General features: G+C 34.8%; 1 long non-coding RNA gene across 3 annotated transcripts in view; it reads left to right on the forward strand.

The window, feature by feature from the left end:
- LOC144381569 (uncharacterized) overlaps positions 1-18,534 on the forward strand; it is a 116,212-nt gene that overhangs the window by 21,362 nt on the left and 76,316 nt on the right. The gene's annotated exons all lie outside the window — the stretch shown is intronic.

Genomic DNA, 18,534 nt, shown 5'->3' on the forward strand with positions numbered 1-18,534 from the left:
CTGAAGGTTCCCAGGCAATTTTGAAGATTTCATAAACCTTGGTAAGCTCAATATCAGCTATTGGTTTGAAATTCAATTAATTGTGAAATGGAAGAGAAAAATGTTCTTTCTTTTCCACAAGAAACCAAGCCTTGTATAGTACAATATTTGTAAGATTTGTATGCATATTTCAGTAAAAATCAAGAATTATGCTCTATGGTATTGTCCTTTCAAACTATAAAAGATAATATGCTCATTGGAATGGATGACATAAAATGTACATAAAAATTCAGCACCCACTCCCATCTCTCCATTCCCCTCTCTCACCCCACAAAGAAAAAATATTGACTGTATAAAGTACATCTTTCCAGGTAATTTTCTATGTCCATGTAAGCATAGGAAAACATCTATACACACAAAAATATTTTACAAATATGTCCCTTTTACGTATATCACTCTGCATCTTGCTTCTTTAATAGAATGCTATATTTATGTGGAAATTTATTTTTTTCTTTAATGACTATATAATATCAAATATTTATAAATATGCCATCATTTTCTTAGTCATTCCTCTATTGGTGGTATTTAAGATGTTTTTATTTTTTATCACTTCAAGGAATTCTGCAGGAAATCTTTATATGATGGGAGTTCTCCTTTCATATTTTATTTCAAAGTGAGAATGTTGAGTTTAATGGAATGCATACTTCAAAATTAGATTCTGCTGTGTTAGCTTCCCAAAAGGTTGCTGTAATTGGCACTTCCATCAGAAATGGAGGGGAGTGCCCATTTTGATACCCTCACCAGCATTGGATGTTATTAATCTTTAACTTATTTGCCAATATGATCAATGAAAATTGTTATCATTGATTAGCTTTTCCCTGATTAATAAAGAGGCTGAAAATCTTTTTAAATTTTGAATTGAAAATCTTTTCTACTCTATATGTTCTTGTCATAGCCTTTGCCAGCCTTCCCATTGTAGATTCTGTGCTACATGCTTACAACCTTCCAAAGAAAAATTATGAGCAGAGTAATTATATTTCTGTTAACATTTATGTAAATAAGCATAACAAAGGAAAATATCTCACAATTTTATGAATTATAGTCAAGCCTTATGTTTTAGATAATGTGTGGGTATTAATGTTGCTTTGGATTGGTTTTGCTGTCCTTAGCAAACACTGCTGCATTTACAGGATTTGGTCAATGCTTATTCTTTTTTTTTTTTTTTTTTAAGATTTTATTTATTTGACAGAGAGAGAGACAGCGAGAGAAGGAGCACAAGCAGGGGGAGTGGGAGAGGGAGAAGCAGGCTTCCCGCTGAGCAGGGAGTCTGATGCGGGGCTCGATCCCAGGACCCTGGGATCATGACCTGAGCCGAAGGCAGACGCTTAATGACTGAGCCACCCAGGCACCCCAGTCAATGCTTATTCTGAGAACACATTTCATGAATTACAATAATCATAAAACCTTGCTTCCATAATATAACTATGTTGCATATTTATGATTTATCTGAATCTTCTAATTTCCATGACATTCACATAAAGAAAAAAAATGATTTCATTCTCTTTGGAAGCATTTAGGAAAAGGACCTAAGCTGCAAGTACATAATATCCAAGTTTAAATCCAAACATTGAGTACTCAACCTATGTCATAAGAAGTGCTTGAATAAAAGTAGATTCTATATTATGTACAATATTTTGTGCATCACTATGTACAGTTATGTTTACATTTTGTGCATGCTTATTTATCAAGATATTTATGTATATGATCATCAAGAAAACTCTCTTGCAAGAATTTGAGGTTTTGAAATATTAAAACAGTGGTTAATATAGTGAATTGAAAGATATAAAGGAAAAGTATATGATTATACCATTAAAGTCAAGAAAAAAAGACCTATTAAAAATTTCATTTGTAATAAAAAAATTCTTAGTTATACAGTAGGCTAAATTTTTTTTTAAATATTTTATTTATTTGAGAGAGAGCAAGAGCAAGAGTGAGAGAAAGAGAGCATGCATCAGTGGGGGAAAGGGGCACAGGGAAAGGGAGAATGAGACTCCCCACTGAGCAGGGAGCCAGACATGGGGCTCAATCCCAGGACTCCGGGATCATGACCTGAGCAGGAGGCAGACACTTAACCAACTGAGCTACCCAGGTGCCCCAGGCTAAAAAAATTTTTAACTAATTAAGGGAATGACCTAAACATACCCACAAACAAATCTAAGCCCAGCATCACATTTACAGTTGCTTTAGATATATTTTCAATAAAATCATTAATAGAATTATACTCACTATCATTTCCATTTAACTTCATAGGCTATGTGTGTGGTCAAGGAGGATGGCAGATCCTGGCCAATTTCAATAAATCTAAGAACTAAATACATGATATAAAATTAGAAAAATAAACAAAATTGTCATTAATTATATAAGACAGGTAAACTTTAGAGAATCTAGAAATCATTAGAAATAAAATAGTGAATAGCAAGGTTTTTTTGGCATAAAATCAATATTCAAAAGTTAGAACAATTTACAGTCATAATTAAATAATTTAAAATATTTTAAATATCTCATAAAAACCTAAAACTATAAGGTACAAACAAATCATAACTAAATGATGCATAAGGCTTTTATAAAGAAAATTATAAATTTATATTAAAGCAAATAAAAGATTTTAAAGATTTGGAAAACATACCATGTTCATGGATGATACTATTTAAAATTATGAAGATTATGGTTTGTCTCCCTCTCTGATTTCTTCCCATTCAGTTTTTTTTTTTAATTATTATGTTCAGTTTTCCTTCCCTTCCCCTAAGGTCCTTTGCACTATTCCTTAAGTTCCACATATGAATAAAACTATATGATAATTATCCAAAATTAATTCATAAATTTATAAATTCTCACTCAGAATGTCAACAAAATTTTCATACTACTAGACTATATAATTTGAAACTGTGCATGTATAAAGACAAACTGTACAAGTGCAAAGGACAGCCAAGGAAATATGGAAGAAGCAAAGATGATAAGACTTGAGTGGGTGTTAAAGAGACAGTGGAGATTTCTCCAGAGAGAAAGAGATGCCAATATAATGAGTCTTCATGGGGGAAGAAAAAGAGGAAGTGAAAGGGCTGCTTTCTCTTATTTCAAACTAAGTGAGGAGGTTTTAAGCCAACCATCTAGAGAGTTGAACAAGTATTCTCTCAGATTTGGGAACCATAGAGCCTTGTGTCTGGTTTCCATTTGGGGAAGGGTAAAGAAGAAAGGTATAGTTGGGATAGTCTTCCTAGCTGACTGCATTCAAAGCACTGTACTTTCTAAATGGTGGTATAAAGACGCATGGTAGGTTACTTGAATCTTCAGAGGCAGTGGAATTCCAACAAAAGAGATATATGAGGCCTCTAGACCTATCAGTGAAGAAAGGAGTGTAAAGCAGCCTTCCAGATAAAAGACATCATTTGCCAAGTAGCTTCAGTCAGAAGTGGCCACAAGAGAATCTCTAAAACTACAAAAACAAAAAAACAAACTACAAAAACACCTAAAAAGAACAACTAGCAACTACCTATTTGCATCACGCAGAGGAAACAAAAGCCAGATTAAATACCACCACCAACAAGTAAAGCAGGGCCCTTTTACCTGTTAATGTTTGATTTTCAAAAAGTTTAAACATGTAACTCAAATACAAAATGAACATGTATCAAAGAAAAAGTAATTGAAGAGAAACCATTATGATGGTTCAAAGAGCATCTGAGGAGTTGACATTTGTAGACAATGTAATAAATGAATACTAAAATAAGATTGCTTGGTTACTTATAAAACTTGTTGATTTCTTATAGAACAACAAATCATAATTTCTGGGATTATCTTTTTTAGTAGAGAGAAAGTATCTGCATCTCTCTTGGACAAAAATACACAAGTTAGCATATAATTTCGCTAAGTCTGGGACTTGTTTAAATTGAGTTAAACAAGGGACGCCTGGGTGGCTCAGTCAGTTAAGCATCTGACTACAGCTCAGGTCAGGATCTCAGGGCCCTGGAATCAAGCCCCACCTCCAGTTCTGTGCTCAGCAGGGAGTCTGCTTCTCCCTCTCCCGCTGCCCCTCCCCCTGTTCATGCTCTCTCTCTGCCTCTCTCTCTCTCTCAAATAAATGGTCATGATCTCAGGGCCCTGGGATCAAACCCATGTTGGGCTCCCTGCTCAGGGGGTAGTCTGCTTCTCCCTCTCCCTCTGCCTCTCCCCCTGCTCATTCTCTCTCTCTGTCTTTTAAATTAATAAAATCTTAAAAAAAAAAAAAAAAAAAAAGATGACTGAAGGATTTCTTCTTTGACCAACTATGGATAGTGCTACTATTTATTAAGATGAACAACATTGAAGGCAAAACCCCTTTTTTGTGGAGGGTAGAGAGTATAGGGTTATGGTTTTGGTCACACTAAGTTTCAGGTGCCTTTTAGATACCAAAGTGAAGATATCAGAATATGTGAGTCTTGAGATCAGAGCAAATGTCAGGGCTGAAGATGTAAACTTACTATCATCATACAGGTGAGACCAGTTGAACACCTAGAAAGTGAGTGAATGCAGAAAGAAGAGACCCTCAGACTAAGCAGAGACTGAAGAAGAAGGTAATGAGACTGATGGATTGGAAGCTACGTTGTAATTGAGTAAATATTGGGGTGGAAGTGCTACAGAGTGGGTGCTGGGAAAAGAGAAGATTGTAAATAAAGTAAAATTCCTTAAATACTTATATTAAAAAATTTACAATTGTTATTGCACCTTCTAAGCTGTGTGCGTGGTAGAAAAATGATTGAAAGTGGAAAGAGAAACAAAACTGTTGAAAATAAGAAGACTTGGGACACCTGGGTGGCTCAGTGGGCTAAGCGTCTCAGGTCACGGGCTCAGGTCAGGAGTCCCGCATCGGGTTCCCTGCTCAGTAGGGAGTCTGCTTCTCCCTCTGACCCTCCCCCCCCCACTCTCTCTCTCAAATAAATAAATAAAATTTAAAAAAAAATGGGAGTTCAACAAAGTATATATTTCTCTGGATAATCCTCAGATAGGTCTGTTAAACAATGTCCCTATATGACCTTAAAATGACATATTGCCCACCTTTTAGCCTTATTTCCAAGTTGGAATAATTATTCTTATCTTTACCCTGAACCCCCTTCACCTTGCCAATCTCCAAGAATAAAAATCCACTTGTAATGACATCTCCTAACCATGCCCACGCTTCACAGCCCACTTCCAGGTCTGAAGCTTACCCCAGATGGAGGAAAAGCTATCTATTTAATTTGAATAATATTCAAGGCTTTTATGATCATACTGTATTATACACTTTAGTTATTAAAGAGAGACTGGTAACACCGTATATATATTTGAAATTTTCTGAGAGTAGAACTTAAATATTCTCACCAAAAAATAAAAAAGGTAAATATGTGAAGTGATGTATGTGTTAATTAACTCAATGGGGGGACTCCTTTCACAATATTTACATATAGCAAATCATCTTGTTGTACACTTTAAAATCGTACAATTTCAATTGTCAATTATACCTGAATAAAGATGAAAAAAATAAAAGGAAACTGGTTTTAAGACTAAGAGTTACACAGAATGGTATGGAATAAGTCAGATTTCTTTTTCTATAAGACAGATTGAAGAGACAATAGAAGAAAGAGCAGAGTTCCTTCATGAATTTACCTAAATGATTTCAACTTATTTCATAAAAAATTAGTTATATTTGTAAGAGTGAAACTTGGAAATAATTGCCATCTACAGGAGAATAAACAATAAATTGTGGCATAATCATACGATGAAATACACTATAAAATTAAAATGAATTAACTCTAAATGCAATGCAGCATCCTAGATTGGATCCTAGAACAATAAAAAAGCATCAATAGAAAATAATGGCAAAATTCAAATAAAGTATGAAGTTTAGTTAATAGTAATGTACCTATGTTGGTTTGTTGATTTTGACAAATATGTGATGGTAATATGTACACATACATATCTATTGCTTCTGTTTCTCTGGAGAACCCTGTCTAATATAGGAACTATCTATACTACCTTTGAAACTTTTCTATAATACTAAAATTATTCCAAAATAAAAAGTTATTAAAAACATTAGTTAACTAAAGCTACACACATAAACAAAGATAAATCACAAAATATGTCTTTGAGGAAAGTTATGAACATATTGCTTTCACTTTTCTACTCACCTGTAATCTAGCCAGTGCATCCAGATATTAAATTCACTGATATTTAGACTTCAGAAATACAATGTCACATACACACTTATATCAATAAAATAAATTAAATTTAGTTATTAAAGAGAGACTGGTAACACCATATGTATATTTGAAATTTTCTGAGAGTAGAACTTAAATATTCTCACCAAAAAAATAAAAAAGGTAAATAAGAAGTGAGTATATGAAGTAAATAAATTAAATACTCATTGGTACACCCTTGTTCATAAAGTAAGAGCAGGTTAAAATGTTAAAAAAAAAACAAACACTGACATTAATCATTACTATGTAACATTTTTATATTTTTCAAAGTTAATATACATAATTTTATTTACCTCTTACAGTAGTCACTTCAAGTAAGCAGAGAATTATACTAATTGAGGATATTCAGGAAAGTTAAATGACGTGGCTAGAGTATATAGTAATAGTTAAACATGAATCCAATTGTTTCAACATTTTATGAATACAGGATGACTATGGAGTCTATTGAAAAGTTAATGAATTAACAACTTCAAAATATTTTGAGGGTCCTCAGGTGAACCTCTGCTATCAGAAAGTATCCCATGTGCTAACCAACTTGCTCAAAATGTATGTCCTATAGATCTCACATTACCATATACTGGAATATGTCAATTTACTTCTTACTATATACACTATCCTTTTCCTTTCACTAGAAATAAATAATAAATAAATAGGCAAGCCACATTAATGGTTGCACCTTCTTATGTTCCACAATCATGACAGATCTACCAAACATGCACAGTAGAGATGAAGCAGGCCCACATCTATTTCTTCAAAACAGCCAAATGGCTATGTCAGATATATTGTTCCTGAAACGTAACAGAAACCTATTTCCTGGTCAGAATCCCCTGAATGTACATTAACTCTATTTGACTAAGTCAGGTAGTGTTAATGAATCTATCAATTATTTTGGTCTTAATACTTTCTCCTGTGGGTGAAGAATAGAAATAGCTTCCTGCTATCTGTCTTATTCAGTAGAACCCTGCATTCAGTGAGAGATGGAGGAAATTTTAAATCCAATTGCTATCCATAGAATCCGTTTCACTCATACATCTTTGCTTGCTCTCCAAAAGGATATCTATTGTTACAATCTTTTTTCTTAATTTTCTAGGATTCCCTTTCTTTTCAAGCATGTTCCCACTTACACAAAACTCATAAACTTCCAATTTGCAAAACATATGAAATTTCAATTCCTTTTTACTATTTTGTTCCAGTCTCTTTAAAAGTCCCACAACTATAATAACATCTTTTATTTAATTTATGGACCTCTACCCTGTAATAGTTGCAGCTACTTTTGCCAGTCTTAATTTTGTTGTGTCAGATGGTACAACAAATTACAAATGTTTGTTTTAGTTAGTAGATAAATACAAGTAAAACAAATAAGTAAAAAAAAAAAATATGTATTTAGGTAATAAGCAATCAAGCCTATGTAAAATCTCATCTCCTTTTCTGAAAATATACCTATGAAAAACCAATGCTACTATTCTCTCCCCCAAAAAGCCTTTATTTTGCTTTTATTTCCACTTTTATTTCAACATCTGCCACATTGTGATAATTTTATTAAGTATTACACCTGTGGAACTAGTTGCATTAATAATCTGTGTAAATTCTGGTTTGTATCTACTTACCCAGACTGTCTAATAAGAACAAGAGGACATTTTGCTAGTCTGTATTTCATGTCTTACTTCTAGCCGTGAACTATTAAGAAGAAAATATAATATGGTTTTCTTGTCTCCTTCATAGTATATGCAGGTCAGTCTCCCCAAAGAGACCATCCTTGAGGCAAAATTCAAACTCCCTTGTATTGCCTTGGAGAGTTTTTCTCTACGGCTCCCTCAACATGATTAATAGATTCTTTTTAGAAAACATCACATCAATCTTTGCAGAACCTACTTTTTGCTTCAAGAAGTGATATTGTTCCCCACTTCAGAATACTTTCAGCTAGTAATTTTTTCTTTTATTTTCCAATTATATTTAAAGTTCTTTATCCAAACAGAGCAGTTAGGAAATTCTTCCTTTCTTTTTCATCTCATTAATGCAAGTAGAATGGAAAGAAAACAATTTACTCTTTTGATTGATTTTACTGAAGTGTAAATTATAAAAGATGGAAATAATTTAAAATAATGCTGCCTACTTGAAGAACAATACCAGAGGAAGCACAAGATAAGGATAAAACTTCAGGACAGAATGCTGCCCTATAAAATGAAAATTCAACTAATTGAAATCCTTGGGCATCTCTGGTGACTCTAAGTGAAAATTTGATATAACACTTTTGCCTTCAGTTCTTCCTATGCATTTAACAGACTAAGCAAAATGTACAGTGCAATCTTGCATAAAGGAAAAAACATAAAAATCATTGACTGAGTTACCCTGTGGATTTGATAAATTATACATCAGGATTCGATACCGGGAGCATTCTCTCCCTGTGTCCTTTCCTGGAAACAGCTCACAGGGAAAGAAAAGGAGCATAAGGGAAGCATGATTTTTTCCTTCTACTTGACTGCTGTCTTTAACCTCTCCATTTCAGCCCAATCCTAGTGTCCGTTAACCGTTTTGCTTTTAGGACTTGATAGATCACATGCCATTTTTAAAAACATTTTAGGGGTGCCTGGGTGGCTCAGTCGTTTAGCGTCTGCCTTCGGCTCAGGTCATGATCCCAGCATCCTGGGATGGAGCCCCATATCGGGCTCCCCACTCTGCAGGAGGCCTGCTTCTCCCTCTCCCACTCCCCCTGCTTGTGTTCCCTCTCTCGCTGTGTCTCTCTGTCAGGTAAATAAATAAAATCTTTAAAAAAAAAAAAAATTAAACTAGCTTATTTCTGAAATTTAACACTTTCTGGCATTTTCTGGCTATAGGAATAACAGCTCATGCAAAGTTCAGAATTAATCTTTTTTTTATAGCTATATGCTTGACTCATTGCAACTACACTGCATATAAACCTTTTTTTGTTTTTATTTAAATTCTAGTTAGTTAACATACAGTGTAATATTAGTTTCAGTTGTGCAATATAGTGATTCAACACCTCCATACAACACCCTGTGCTCATCACACGTGCCCTCCTTCATCCCCACCACTCATTTAGCCTAACCCCCCTCCATCTCCCTTCTTGTAACCATCAGTTTCAGAACTAATCTTTAGGTATTCTTTATAACTGAAGAAATGCCTTATTCCTCTTTATTTTTTATGTATTTTGGGGGGTGTTTTTCTTAATTAGCAGCTCTACATGTCAGGTAACAAATGTGTCACAAGTACAAGATTAATAGAAAATGGAAGGACATTAAGGTAATCTTAATACTGGGAAACAGGGAGTTCCCACTTTCATTGATGTTCCCAGCTGCATCAACTCCAATCCAACTCCAACCTGATCCAACAGAATCTGGACAAGTGTCTTTTGTTTCAGGATTTCTCTCCAAAAATAGGTACCATTTGGAGACAATTTTCACTACATTTTTTAAAAATCATGTAAAAAACACTTAGCTTAAAAATAAATGTGCTCTGAATGGTGATTTTAATCCAAATCTCCTCCAGAAAAGCAAACGCACATTACTTGATGGATTTACACATTCTAATATTTTTAATCATTGATTTATGACTGCCAGTCAACCCCTTATCAACATAAAGTCTTTTGTATTTAGACAGAGCAGAGGTCTTCAGTATCAATGCAGTCCATTTTTATTGTGGCTTGTGGTATTCCCCACCTGGGCTAAACAGGCATGCTTTCATTCTCATTGGAGTCAGTGAAGTGTTCCCCAAGAAAAAGGTCTCTGTTCTGCATATCTCTAAAAAATGAGAGAGAGAAAAAACACAAAAACAACTAGGAGCTCTCTTCTCTGAAATATTCCTTTAATCCAAAGGCATAATTGGCAGATTGTTAGATCCAGTTTTGCTCTAATATTTTCCTATAGTACCCTTTCTTTCTTTCTAGGTTGCTTTTTTTAATGCTAGAAAATGAACCCATCTCTTTCTTGCATCATGACCCATGCTTAGTAAATTCACTAAAATTAGTATCCTATGGCATTTTTATTTCCCCAAAGCCAAATCATTAACACTAAAGATAAATTGTTCTTCAACCATAAATTGATTAAAAATTTATGATATTTAAGGATTTCTGGAACTATTCTCCCATCTCCCCAATTTAAAATGCTTCATGTAATATACTCCATAGATCTGTGAATCTGGCACATCCTTTTATTATTCCAAGGCTGGGTTAAATTCCAAAATCCCTACAACAATAAAGTATTTAATAAAATCCACAAACGTATTAAAGTGTTGTGAGAAGAACTGACATAAAATGTTTGAAACAATCCTAGCTAGTTTTGTCCCTACAATTACCCCAGTAATTTCCACCTTCATTTCGTTTTCCTACTTCCACAAAAGAATCATGAGCTTAGAGAAATTCCTTCCTATGTTTGGTTTCACAATTTATGATTTCATATTTTTTCAATATCCTTTTCATCTCACTCTGTCAAAACTTCAGGAAACGAGGTTGTAGTTTTAACCCATAGATGATGGAATATCATTATTTTTCTGTTTCTTATGAGAATGACGTTTAGTTGGTATTCACTAATTGGAATTTTTCTGTACATATTTGTGCATCATTCATGGATTTTCCTTTTGTTTAGGATTTGGAATACACCATTCTTTTTTTTTTTTTAATTTTATTTCTTTCTTTGAGAGAGAGAGAGAGTGAGCACAAGTGGGCAGAGGGTCAGAGGAAGAGGGAGAAACAGACTCACTGCTGAGCAGGGAGCCCGATGTGGGACTCGATCCCAGGACCCTGGGATCATGACCTGAGCCAAAGGCAGTTGCTTAACCACTGGGCCACCCAGGTGACCCATGAAATACACCATTCTTAAATGCAGTGGATTGCTTATATTCTAGTTTAAATAATGGCATACATCGCTCCACACTTAACATCAATTTAACAAGTTTGGTAAATCCCTCTTCTATTTGGTCCTAGAGGAAAAGTTTGGCAGAAAGAACATTTCATATTTGGCTCTTTGCCTCCGATAGATACCTCCTATTCTTTCAAAATCACTGCTACTGATATAACCATTTTCTCACTTTGCTGTTTCCTATAAAAGCAGCTTCAATAAAAAATAGGTGCATGTATCCCTGTAACTCACACATCTATGAGGCTGTAAGTATCCCAGAGAAAGTTTGAATGAATGACAACTGTTTATATTCTCTAGATTGTTACTTAAGAAGAGTGTTATTAAATACCTGGTACTTACATTATGAATCATTTATGATTGATCTTTGTTATTAATTATAATAAAACTTGACTCTGAAGATCTAGATAGTGTTCGAGGCTGTTATTATTTCAAAATGGTGTTGTAATCAGAAAACTAATATTAATCAAAATACTTATATCATATTGAAATAAAGTATTTTGATGGCTACTGTTAAAATTCCATATAGTTTTGAATCTCAAAGCTATAGGCCTTCTCTATACTTTATGCTTTGATATTTGTTCTCAAATGTCAAATTCTATGTTTGTCTTCTGTTCTCTCTTCAGCAATAAATTCCACATTGCAAATATGATTTGAGTAAATGACCTTCGATTAAGCTCTTTCTTTGCTACTCTCACTGCAGTGCCAATATACTGGTAGCAATCTAAAGATTTTAGCAGCAATATTTCCCTTGCATGTGATAAAACAGATAATAAAGATCAGTTTTCCCTAGGTACAGACTGGCCAATAGTAGCTTTAAAAGACACAAAATGTGCTCCTCACATAAGTTATCTACTAAATAAAATACTCAAAGAGATAAAACAGGGCTCTTTACAACTGTATCAGCCATGTCCAATGCCAAAATGCACGAGCATCTGGAAAATTCAACAGGACAAGAGATTTATGAAAACAAATCTGATGATATTATATTAATAATAATTTTAGTAATAGTATTATGGTCAATATTTATTAAAGGATTTCTATGACCATTACACTGTGTTAAATATTATATATATATATATATATTATCTAATTTAAATTATTCCATAATACCTCTGAGATAGATGTTATTATTCCTCTCATTTTTTGGATGAAAAACAGTTTATCTGAATTATCTAGTGAGAAACTGTCACAGCTGTGCTTCATACCCAGGTGTGTCTGTCATATCCAGGTTCCCAGTCACTCTCATACAGTACATTAAGAATAAATTCATCTTTGGCCCCTGTTAATAGGCTTTATTTTATTTGTGCTCTTCTCTGGAACATCCTATTTCAACCAAACATTAAGAGTCACCCTAATATTTATTAGAACTCTGCCTTTTATGTTATTATAGGTATTAATATTTTCCTGTAATTATGTGCTATATTTGAATATGATACATATAATCCAATGGTACTTTCTATGGGATTTTTTTTCTTTAATCAGTGTTGTCAAGGCCACTCGACACATACTGAATTTTTCCAACAAGCTCTAATGCAATGCTCTGACTTGCTGATAATGAGGAATGTTGTTATGAAAACACTGTCAGGAAATTTTGTTAATAGTTGCAACATCCATAAGAAATCTATGCTAGATATCTTCCATTTATGCCTCCAGATCTTTTTATTCTCCCTCCTTCTCCTCCTGCCCTCTGATCTGGTCAGCTGGACTGCATAGACTATATTAACAAGGTACATGTACTCTAACGGCTTCTGGTTGTTTTACCCCAGAGATAACCAGGAAAGAGGTTGGAGCTATAGCGGAGAGTAAGATTCGTGTACTTTTTATTTTATTTATTTTATTTTATTTTTTAAAGATTTTATTTATTTATTTAACAGATAGAGACATAGCGAGAGAGGGAACACAAGCAGGGGGAGTGGGAGAGGGAGAAGCAGGCTTCCCGCTGAGCAGGGAGCCCGATGTGGGGCTCGATTCCAGGACCCTGGGATCATGACTTAAGCCGAAGGCAGATGCTTAACCATCTGAGCCACCCAGGCGCCCCTCATGTACTTTTTAAAAGCAGATTATATTTTTTACAGCAACTTCAGGTTTATGACAAAATTTTGAGTAGAAAGTACAAGAGAATTCCCATGTACCTCCTGCCCCCACACAAACTACTGCATCTCCCACTGTCAACATCCTGAGCCACAGTGGTGCATTTGTTACAATCAATAAACTTAGAGTGACAGATTATTATCACCCAAAATTCATAGTTTACATTAGGGAGTTATACACTCTATGGCCTTGGATAGGTATATAATAACATATATCTACCACTATAGTATCATACATAACAGTTTCACTGCCCTAAAAATCCTCCAAGTGCTATTCCTCTCCTTTTTCCTAACCCTTGACAACCACTGATCTTTTACAATCTCCTTAGTTTTGCCTTTTCCAGAACATTTTAGAGTTGGAATCATGCAGTATGTAGCTTTTGCAGATTGGCTTCTTTTTTTAAAAAAAGATTTTATTATTTATTTGACAGAGAGAGACATAGCGGTGAGAGAGGGAACACAAGCAGGGGGAGTGGGAGAAGGAGAAGCAGGCTTCCCACTGAGCCAGGAGCCTGATGCAGGACTTGATCCCAGGACCCTGGGATCATGACCTGAGCCAAAGGGCTCAATCCCAGGACCCTGGGATCATGACCTGAGCCGAAGGCAGATGCTTAACGACTGAGCCACTCAAGTGCCCTGCAGATTGGCTTCTTTCCTGTAGTAATTTGCATGTTGTTTCTCCATGTATTTTCATGGCTTGATAGCAGATTTCTTTTTAGCACTGAATAATATTCCATTTTGTGGACAGGCTATAATTATTTATCCATCAACCTATTGAAGAACATCTTGGTGGCTTCCAAGTTTCACAATTATGAATAAAGCTGCTGTAAAATTCCATGAACAGGTTTTGTGTGGACGTAAGTTCCCAACTCATTTGGGTAAACACCAAGGGGTACCAGAGCTGGACTGTACGGTAGAGAATAGTGTACTTTTTCATTTTGGCTCTCTTTCTGCAAGCCAGGAATCTCTACAAGATGATGTCTCCAGTTAGGGTCCCTTCCTTCATTTCTTTGGGATTCTAGGTGCTAATACCTGCACTGCTTCTGGACTCGGATTATGGCACTTTCTTATGTGGTTTCTTTGTACCTAACACTCCTCTTTCTGGTGTGCCATCTGTTTCTTATTTTGACAGTAACTGATAGAAAATCCAAAGTAACCAAAGACCCAATGCCTATTTGTCTGCATTTAGCTATTATTTCCACATGTGGAATATTCAGAAGAAAAGTATTGCGAAGTAAAAATGACATCTTACCAGCCTCTTTACTAAATAGTCTGCAATATGAGACTCTTTGAGTACAGTAGCTTGAGGAAGGAAAAAAAACAAAGTACATCCTTACCACAGCAATACCTAATATTTCTACATCAAAATAATAATGGAGTAACTTTTATAAGAGCTTTCTCTGTACTATATTTATGATAAGCAGTTAGTTATTATCACTTCATTTATTACCAATAGCCGTGTAGAAAACTATTATTATCTACATTTTACAGATTAGTAAACTGAGGGTCTTTTACCAATCAGGAATTGAAATGGAATTAAAAACTCGATCTAAATTCAAGTGTTGTGCTCTCATTAATCTCAGTTCTGCCTTCCATCTGTAAAATCAAAACATTTAGTGTTCTGTACAATATATAAATGACCTGGTTTTAAATTCCGGATCCCTTAACTGAAGGCAAAACTGAGTTCCCACATGCGTGAACCATCTCTCTGCATTCTGATCTCCCAGCTCCCAGATCCATGTTCAGCAGATTAGCAATGAGGGTGAATGGTGCTGCTCCCTCTGCCCCCTGCCCCCTTGTACAGTCATCCTGAGACAGTCACAAAGCTCAGACCCTTGCCTCTCCCCACAGCAGATGTTCAACCTGCACATTCTTCTTGCAGGAAGCCATCTCTCTCTTGCACTAAATTAATAAGTTAATTCTGAAAACTGTAGATAGAAGACAGATTGCTTAAAAAAGCAATATATCTGATGTTTTAGCAGCCTTGACCAAAATGAAGTGAAGAGTGTTGGGAAGATGGTAAAGGCACACAAAGCTGCTATGATTATAAAAAGGCAATATTGATAAATTCCTGAAAACAAATTTACCGAAGAGTATTGAAGCCTTAAACAAATATAAGGATATCATAAAAATGATAATATCAGAACTATTAAATCAATAAAAAATATCAGAAAAGCTACTTGTCTTCTGGACTCTTTCAAATATTAGAGTTTCATCTTTCCTGCTGAATATTTGGACTTCTTTCACAATTGATTTCTCACTTAGCTTCCAACCATAGGTGTGACCTAGAGAGACAGATATAGAATTCTGATACTTAGAAAAACATTTGTAGAAGAAACAGAGGTAGAGAAATAATCATGTTGCCCAATTGTTACAAAACAGAAACAATATATTTGTTATATTTCTTTCAGCTGACTCTCTCTAATGACTCTGGATTATGCTTTTAAGTACACCCATGGAAAACATGAGAAGCTTAATTATTCATGTTTTCTAGTGATGCTTATAAACAAAACACAAAAACAATCATAAGGGGTAAAAGAATTAATAACGACAAAAAACTAGATTACAAAAAAATAACACTAATAAAGAATTTAAGTGACTAGAAGTCAACAGGTTATATATAATTAGTAATCACTACATGCATCCAAAAAAGAAAGTCCTAATGAGTAAACAGAATAAGATAAAGTAACATGCAATCAAATCAGATAGTAGACTTGCAAATTAGTGATAGTTAAGACTATCCCGATTTTTGGATCAAATTGTTGAACCATGGATTTACTTTACCTTATGTAATGAAGGGTTGTAGTTATTAGCCTTGGATGAAGGAGAAACATAATCTGCATTCTGAGATCACAGGATAGGATCTTTTAAGATGTCCTGCTTTTTAAGCAGACATTGCTGAATATACCTCATAAAAAAGTGGTCACTCTTCTTTGACTTATCACATCCCTCAGAGATTTTAGTTTACCATAACAGTTGGCTAGAATATATTTGTGTAGAAATAACTAAAAATATGTTCCCTCCAACTAATGATACATGTAGATCCTAGTAAAATAATGATTTATATTTCAAAGATTTCTTAGCTCTGTTTCCAAAACACTTTCTGTATAGAAGAAAGTACTTTTACTAGATCTGTGTTATTAAGCACCATACTACTTCATGAGCTAAATCCACCTGTTCTCTGTGTTTGGTGGTTTTAGAAGTGCTCTGTTTTTCAGAAGACAATAAAACATGTTTACATCACAGGAAAAATACCAGAAAAAAGATGAATTATATTAATGTTCATGTTTTAAGTTAACCTCAAATCAGGATCCCTACCACTTTCAAGGTTTGTGTTATACTGGATTGCAGTAAAGATGGGAAGCAAGTGAGCAGTTACTTATGGATGACTATGTGTTCTGGATTTGTCTTTAATTCCAGTCCCTTAAAAAGATACAACTCATACAAACATAACACTGGTCCATAGATATTCAATAGCACTTACAATTAACATGGGTTTAATCCCAGGAATCCTGCAGGAGCAGATTTTTTTCCAGTCTAGATTCTCTAGTAACTATAAATTATGCTTTTATACATACTCATGAAAAACTTCAGAAGCATAATTATTCATGATTTCTTTTGCTACTTATAAACAAACCAGTAATATCACATCTTAAGAGTTTCAAATGTACTATATGCCTCACCCACAGCCAACGTAACACATTAACAGGTTAGTAGTTAACTATTATAAGTTAGAATTTTTTAATACAAATGTTTGTGTGTGCATGTGTGTGTGTGTGTATCAGAAACTCCTCTTCAGCAAATGTTGAACAGTGCAGCATTCTGGTATGAGATAAAAAGATAACATTTGTCGGACACAATTCCTACACCCACAGTAATATGAGAATTCCGTGGGACATGACCCCTTTCCCCAAGTGCTGTGAGATTTCAGAGAAATAAATTATATTCCATTTGTTGAAAGATTTGCTTTTATAACTAATTGGTTAATTGGCGCTTTGGGAAAAGGACAGTGGCTTTCAGGAAAGCTCCATTACTTTGGAGCTTTGAAAGTATAATGGGATTTCAAAGGAAACCAGAAGAGTAAAACCAATACACTAGAAGTAAAATATGTTTAGATACGCTGAAAAATATCAAGTAGACAAGGGAGATGATACATAGAGTTTTTTCATCTATTTATTAGATGTTTCTGAATATCTACCATGTTGTGCCATGTACCATATCAGCTTCCACCTAGACTTCCAAGCTGACCAAATACATGCTCTCAAGGACTTTATATGTAGTAGGGAAATAAAGCAAGTAAATAATACATAAATACATTAAATAAGTATAAATCGCAATAAAGGGTAAAAAGGGAACCAATTGGGATCAAAAAAGAGATACCAAGAAAAGTTTGCCTATCTTATTTACATTTTCAGGGAAGATTTCTCTGATAATGAGATATTTATGGTAAGAGCTGAAGGAAGAGAAAGACTTAGCTTGGGATTATGAGTAAACAGAACTCTATGCAGAGGCAAATGTATGCAAAATTCTTGGATCATGAAAGCATGGTAGAGTAGAGGGGATTAGGGCAGTAGGTGAGATGCATGAGATGAAACAAAAGAGGTAAGCAGGACTAAGATCATGCAGGGCTTTTATTATTATTATTATTATTATTATTATTATGTTATGTTAATCACCATACATTACATCATTAGTTTTTGATGTAGCATTCCATGATTCATTGTTTGTGCATAACACCCAGTGCTCCATGCAGAATGTGCCCTCTTTAATACCCATAACCAGGCTAACCCATCCTCCCACCACACTCCCCTCTAGAACCCTCAGTTTGTTTTTCAGAGTCCATCTCTCTCGTGGTTCATCTCCCCCTCCGATTTCCCCCCTTCATTCTTCCCCTCCTGCTATCTTCTTCTTCTTTTTTTTTTTAACAGTCTTGCACAATTCACAGCGCTCTTTTTTTTTTCAACAGTCTTGCACAATTCACAGTGCTCACCATAGCACATACACTCCCCAATGTCTATTACCCAGCCACCCCATCCCTCCCACCCCCCACCACTCCAGCAACCCTCAGTTTGTTTCCTGAGATTAAGAATTCCTCATATCAATGAGGTCATGTGATACATGTCTTTCTCTGATCGACTTATTTCGCTCAGCATAACACCCTCCAGTTCTATCCATGTGGTTACAAATGGCAAGATTTCATTCCTCTGTCTTGTTGTTGGTGTATAGGAATGCCACTGATTTTTGTGCATTGATTTTATATCCTGCCACTTAACTGAATTCCTGTATGAGTTCTAGCAGTTTTGGGGTGGAGTCTTTTGGGTTTTC

Source organism: Halichoerus grypus, chromosome 4, assembly GCF_964656455.1.
Source record: "Halichoerus grypus chromosome 4, mHalGry1.hap1.1, whole genome shotgun sequence".
NCBI classification, from domain to species: Eukaryota; Metazoa; Chordata; class Mammalia; order Carnivora; family Phocidae; genus Halichoerus; species Halichoerus grypus.